The sequence below is a fragment of the Octopus sinensis genome, linkage group LG14 (assembly GCF_006345805.1).
Source record: "Octopus sinensis linkage group LG14, ASM634580v1, whole genome shotgun sequence".
Lineage (NCBI taxonomy): Eukaryota > Metazoa > Mollusca > Cephalopoda > Octopoda > Octopodidae > Octopus > Octopus sinensis.
The window spans coordinates 65,761,149-65,768,648 of NC_043010.1; the positions used below are offsets into that span (position 1 = coordinate 65,761,149).

Here is a 7,500-nt window from a genome sequence, read left to right on the forward strand (position 1 = left end):
ACACTCCACAGACTCAGACAATAATTGCATAGATGTCGAGCAATCTAAACACCTACACACAAACACACACGCATCCACAAACTTATATGTGGATACACACGCGCAAAACATACATACATATGAACACCCATATATAAAACAAACATATACACACACATGCATCACACACAAATATGAATACATACATACACACACGAACACACATACATACGCACATACATACATACATACATACATACTTTTCTCAAATTTAAAATGTAACATAGTTTTCATTATCTACATTCCAATGATGGAGCTTCCTATCCTTGTAAGAAACCAGCTCCTTTTTTAGAGAAAGAATTTAATTAAAAAGAGCGTTCATACCTCCCACTTCCTTTTAATACCGCCCACATCCTTTCCATACCTCCCACTTCCTTTTAATACCGCCCACATCCTTTCCATACCTCCCACTTCCTTTTAATACCGCCCACATCCTTTTAATACCTCCCACTTCCTTTTCATGCCTCCCACTTCCTTTTAATACCGCCCACATCCTTTCCATGCCTCCCACATCCTTTCCATACCTCCCACTTCCTTTCCATACTTCCCACTTCCTTTTAATACCTCCCACTTCCTTTTAATACCGCCCACATCCTTTCCATACTTCCCACTTCCTTTTAATACCTCCCACTTCCTTTAAATACCTCCCACTTCCTTTTCATGCCTCCCACTTCCTTTTAATACCGCCCACATCCTTTTAATACCTCCCACTTCCTGTTAATACCTCCCACTTCCTTTTCATGCCTCCCACTTCCTTTTAATACCTCCCACTTCCTTTTAATACCTCCCACTTCCTTTTAATACCGCCCACATCCTTTCCATACTTCCCACTTCCTTTTAATACCTCCCACTTTCTTTAAATACCTCCCACTTCCTTTTCATGCCTCCCACTTCCTTTTAATACCGCCCACATCCTTTCCATACCTCCCACTTCCTTTTCATACCTCCCACTTCCTTTTAATACCTTCCACTTCTTTTTCTATCTATCTATCTATCTATCTATCTATCTATCTATCTATCTCTCACTGTTCATCTATCCATCTGTCTGCCTGTCTCTTCCATGACTTAGTGTCCTGTCCCATATGATTACTTAGCTGAATTTATGACATATCTCATTTGCCTGGATAGTGTTATGTCACACCTGATTATTCAGCATTTTGTCACATGTGATTCAGCATGATTGAGAGGCAACTCTCAGACATATTTCCGTCTTATTAGAACCTCATTAGCAAATTTTTATACGATACCAGGGCATGATCGTGTCTTCTACTATAGCCCGAGGCTATAGTAGAAGACACTTGCCCATGGTGTCTTGCAGTGGGACTGAACCCGGAACCATGTGGTTGGTAAGCAAGCTACTTACCACACAGCCACTCCTACGCCTATATTTGTCCAAAATAGCATTAAAACTGTTAGGTGTTCAGCATTAGAATATTCCTTTTGATTATAGGTCTGCCCAATCAACCACATATACCTTGGTCTTCAATTTCTCCATCATATACGAAAAATTCGCAACTGACAAGTAAGCAAGCAACACAAGTGCTTAGATTGTTACTATGGGAACAGGCACCAATATGTCTGTGGTTTTCGATTGGCTAAAATTACCCCAAATTTGCAAACTTTAAAAGTTATTAACTTTTTACTTATTAATTTAAGGCAAAAATGAATTTCGTTTCCATAATTAGCATACAAAACTACATAAATACACCAAACCTGAAATTAATTGGAACAAAATTGAAGGAATTGAAAAGTGAAAGCCAAACAGAAAAGACCCATCGATTTAAATCTACATCTCGCGGGTCTCTTTGCTGGGAGTATTTGAGGGAGGATGGGAAGGGTGTTGCTTCAAGGTAAGGACTGCATAGTACAACCTAAAAAATATAGTTTCTTTTTACCAATCAACATTCCAACACATCATGTAATACATTTACACACTAACCAGGATATTTACTCACCAAAAAATACATTAACACATTAACCAACATTCCAGCGCACCAACCAATATACTTACACACCAAACAACATTCCAACACACTAACCAGTGTTCCAACCCACCAACCAAACACATTTACACACCAACAAATACATTAACACATTAACCAACATTCCAACGCACCAACTAACATTCCAACGCACCAACCAATACGTTTACACATCAACCAACATTCCAACACACTAACCAATACGTTTACACATTAACCAACATTCCAGCACACCAACCAATATACTTACACACCAAACAACATTCCAACACACTAACCAGTGTTCCAACCCACTAACCAACATTCCAAGCCACCAACCAAACACATTTACACACCAACCAATACGTTTACACATCAACCAACATTCCAACACACTAACCACACAAGCCAATACACCAGCCAAAACCAGCCATTTCCACTCCAACTCTAATCTTTACTCTGTACATAAAAAAATTCAGTGTGTAAATTTACACATCTAAACAGACTCTATATATTCATGATGTAAAATTTCTGACCTCTATTTTTATCTCTTTTCTATGAAAATATAATTTAAATAAATTAAATGGAATAAAGATATTTTTGAAAAATACGAGCAGCTTTTTTATTTATTTATTTTAGTTTACATGTGTTTGCACTGTTGTCTTCTTCTTCTTTTTCTTCTTCTCCCAATCAGGAGTCATGCCATTAGCCACAAAAAATAATCTCTAATTCGAGCCTACTCTAAGCTACTAAGAATGCATGCGGCAACTTGAAGATCCACCCACCATAAATGATAGACTGGTGGTTGCATGGGCACGAAAGCTACGTTGTTATCCTCATCCCGTAAACGGTGGATTTTAATGGGTGGAGAGCTGAACCATTCTGGGGTACAGAGGATTTGCAATCTAGACTAGGGTCTGAAAGTTTACCACACCATAGTGGGTTACACCATGGTTCCTCTGCTTTGCGGCAGAAGTAGGAAGAAAGAGTGAGAGAAAGTTGTGGTGAAAGAGTACAGCGGGGTTCACCACCATCCCCCGCCGGAGCCTCATGGAGCGTAGGTGTTTTTGCTCAATAAACACTCACAATGCCCTCTCTGGGAATCGAAACCATGTTCTTACGACCGCGTGTCCACTGCCCTAACCACTGGGCCATTGTGCTGTTGTTGCTGTCTTTACTGCTATTGTTGCTGTTGTTGTTGTATAACTACCGACTGCTTTGATTGCATAGACCTATCACCATTGATGTTCCATCTGTAACCATTCTCTGCTTTTGAATATCAAATACTACACCATCCGATGTGATTGTTTTCTTTTTCATGATGATAGGATGTATTTGAAAGGGACCTGGCTGTTATTTCAGCCCTCAACAACTAATAACCCTGTAGCAGGAATATTTAGCAACTGAACCCAGATAACTGTATCCCATGTAAACAAACAACTCAACAATACAATCATGATTTGCTAGAATATTACCCCCCCCCAAAAAAATGACCATTCAAGACTTCATGTAGAATCACATCTAACAAGTTCATCTTTATTCTTTTATTCTTTTACTTGTTTCGGTCATTTGACTGCAACCATGCTGGAGCACCGCCTTTAGTCGAGCAAATCGACCCCAGGACTTATTCTTTGTAAGCCTAGTACTTATTCTATCAGTCTCTTTTGCCGAACCACTAAGTTATGCGGACGTAAACACACCAGCGTTGGTTGTCAAGCGATGTCGGAGTGACAAATAGACACACAAACTTACACACACACACACACACACACACACACACACACATATATATACACACACACACGACGGGCTTCTTTCAGTTTCCGTCTACCAAATCCACTCACAAGGCTTTGGTAGGCCCGAGGCTATAGTAGAAGACACTTGCCCAAGATGCCACACAGTAGGACTGAACCCAGAACCATGTGGTTGGTATGCTGTATAACTATGAGAAACATAGTTAGTCAATCTATAGGTGCAGGAGTGGCAATGTGGTAAGTAGCTTGCTTACCAACCACATGGTTCCGGGTTCAGTCCCACTGCATGGCACCTTGAGCAAGTGTCTTCTACTATAGCTTTGTGATTGGATTTGGTAGACAGAAACTGAAAGAAGCCCATAGTATATAAATATGTATGTGTATGTTCTCGTGTGTCTGTGTTTGTTCCAACTTAGCAGTTTGGCAAAAGAGACTGATAGAATAAGTATTAGGCTTACAAAGAATAAGTCCTGGGAGTGATTTGCTCGACTAAAGGCGGTGCTCCAGCATGGCTGCAGTCAAATGACTGAAACAAATAAAAGAATGGTATTAGAGGGAGGGGGGATACTTGTATGAAGAAGAACAACAACAACAACAAACAATTTGTTTTCCTGTTTTATTTCAAATGTCTTGAATTCATCTTTTATTTTGTAGCAGACTTGAAAGAGAAGATACAAACATTTTATTGTACAAGAGAATCTTGATGACAATATGATATGAAGCATCAAGCATACGTACAGACGTACACACACATTTATACATACATATATGATGTGTATGAAGCATGTGTGTTTGTGTGTGTGTATAAATATATATTTATATATTTATACACACAACATATATGTAGAGAGATAACATCCAGGCATGCCTGTATAAAAGTATGTATGTATATATATATATATATATATGTATATATATATATATGTGTTTATGTATGTATGTGTGTATATATATATATATGTGTGTGTGTGTGTATGTATGTATGTGTGTGTATATATATATATGTGTGTGTGTGTGTGTGTGTGTATGTATGTGTATATATATATATATGGCACAAATGTATAAAAGAAATACAACAAATCCTTGTATGGAATATAAAGGTAAAAATAAGGCTGTAGGGATAATTATCAACAGAACAGTAATTAATTGCTATTCGTTTATACATGGAACTAATGAATGAGTACTGGACATGTCAGTTATTTAGTCGTCTGTCCCTTAAGGATTTAGTCTTATTCTTAGTTACAGTCCCCAACTGGTCAATACAGATGTGTTTGGGTCAAGTGTTTTAGTATGATGTATCAACTTACTGACTATTATTTGTTGATCTTAACTTAGTAATAAGTCTTCTTTAAGCCTGATATATCTCCTTACAATGTGACATGTCTTGTATCAGTACAGAACTGTACATCACCCAAGAGTGTGTTATCTCACCTAAGACAGTGCTATATCTTCTTGCAGTATCATCTTTAACAATGCCGTATCCCTATGCAAAACCTGTTTTTAAAATTTGGCAGTTGGGTGGGAGGTAGTTACCACACCATTGTTTAAACAGTATGTTTCCTACCCCCTTACGTTTGATGACCAAAGGGGGTCTCAGCATTAGAATTACTATACACTTTGCTCTATGAACCACTCTACATCTTTCTGTGCTGTTTGAGAAAATGTTGATGATTTAGCAGTATTACACAAGAAGTACCCTTTGGACAGTGTGTCAGCTGTATACTCTGTTATGTACCCTCACAACAACCAGTCAGCTGTACAAAGCAAGTCATATGTACCCTGACATCTGAGCCATAGCTGTACATGATGGTCTCATGTACCCTGATCACCAAACTTTAGCTTTGATATTCATTCATTTACTTTGATATTTTAGCCTCTTGTGTTGAGTTTAGAGCAATGTACCTGACGCTTAAAAAACAGCTGTATATCTCAGAAAGATGTAAAAAAACAGTCACTCCACCGATTACAATGACTAAGGTTCCAGTTGATCCGATCATCAGCATCATCATCATCGTCATCATCATCGTTTAACGTCTGCTTTCCATGCTAGCATGGGTTGGACGATTTTGTCTGAGGGCTGGCGAACCAGATGGCTGCACCAGGCTCCAATCTTGATCTGGCAGAGAATTGCGAAATTAACATGCGAGTGGCTGAGCATTCCTCAGACACACATACCCTTCATGAAGTTCTCGGGAAAATTCAGCATGACACAGAAAGTGACAGGGCCGGCCCCTTTGAACTCCAGGCACAACTCATTTTTGCCAGTTAGAGAACTGGAGCAACATGAAATAAAGTGTCTTGCTCAAGGATTCAATGCACCACTTGGTATTGAACTCTTGATCTTACAATTGTAAGTTGAATGCCCTAACCACTGAGCCATGTGCCTTCACTGGAGAGGTGTACCCTGATAGTGGAGCTATAGCTTTGATTTTAGGGTGATGTATCCTAGAAGTTGAGATTCAGCTGTATATTTTAGGGGACACACCTTAATAGCTGAACAATATCTTTATTTTAGGGCAATGTATCCTTGTAGTCAAGCAAAAGTGATTTATTTTAGGATGATGTCCCTTCAGAGTTGAACTAGAGCTGTATATTTGAGGGTGGCGTACCCTGATACTTGAGCGAACGTATATTTGAAGGGGTAGTTGAGCAATAGCCTGTTAAATACTTCCATGATGTTATTTCTTGCAACGAAAAATAGCAAAAGATGGGGATGAGAAGGGAAGGTCCACAGCTTCATAAATTTGAAACATTGATGGTAAAAGATGGAAGGGAAGCTGACTAATTTGAGTGGGTCTTTACAATATCTAATCGTCAGAGTATTCTAAATAAACAACGAATCATTGCATTATTTAGCTGATAGGGATCCCTGAACCAATGATAAACCTTTTCGGCAGTGTTTTGTTTTAGGGATACATTATAAAACTGGTTCTTTGGAGTTTATAGTGTTTAAATAAGTTGGGGTCATCAGTAGAACCCTTCTAATGATCAGTATTTAAGGTTTTCAGGATCAGCTTTTAGAGGTTTCGGTATCGGTAATCAAAGCTCAATAGTGACTAACCCTAAATAATAGTATTTTCATTATTATGGATCACTGAGTCAAAATTGATCCTTGTTTCTTCTAATGTTCAAGGTCTCAAAACCAACTACAAACTTAAGGTTTCTGTATTGTTTAGAAGGTGGGGAGGGTCTTCAGATTTAGCATGCCAGCTAGGGGCCCAGTATGGTGGTGGTGGTGGTGGTGGTGATGGGAACATTGAAATTGGAGGGAGGAGGAGCAAGGGGACTGATGGGGACAATGAAAGAGATTAAGGGTGTTAGAATTGTTGGTGTTGAGTGACGTATTTTTGATGGTGTTGGATGTGGTGGTGGTGATGGAAATATTGCCGGCGGTGTTGTTGTTATGGGTGGTGGTGGTGGTGGTAGTGGTGGTGGTAGTGGTCAAAATTGTAATAGGTGTTAGGGCTGATGACAGTAGTGGTAGTGGTGATAGTTGCAATGAACTTGTTGATGCTGATGATGATGATGATGATGATTAAGAAGTAGAGGCAGAGAAGAAGCAATGACAACAATGATACCGATAGTATTGATGATAACAGTTATGATGATGGTGCTGTCAATGATGATGATGATGAAAATGACAATGATGACGATGTTGAGGATAATGATAACGATGATGACTACGACACTGGTGATGATGATGATGATGATGATGACAGTGCTGGCGACAGCAATGACAACAATGT

The 7,500-nt window shown here is 39.0% G+C and overlaps 1 long non-coding RNA gene across 1 annotated transcript; it reads right to left on the reverse strand.

Annotated features, from left to right (window-relative positions):
- Positions 1–356: 356 nt before the first annotated feature.
- On the reverse strand, positions 357–1,106 carry LOC118766029. Its single transcript, XR_005001960.1, has 2 exons — positions 844–1,106; positions 357–803 (listed from the first exon to the last, which is right to left on the reverse strand). It is a non-coding gene; the product is annotated as an uncharacterized LOC118766029 (long non-coding RNA).
- Between the last annotated feature and the right edge of the window lie 6,394 nt (positions 1,107–7,500).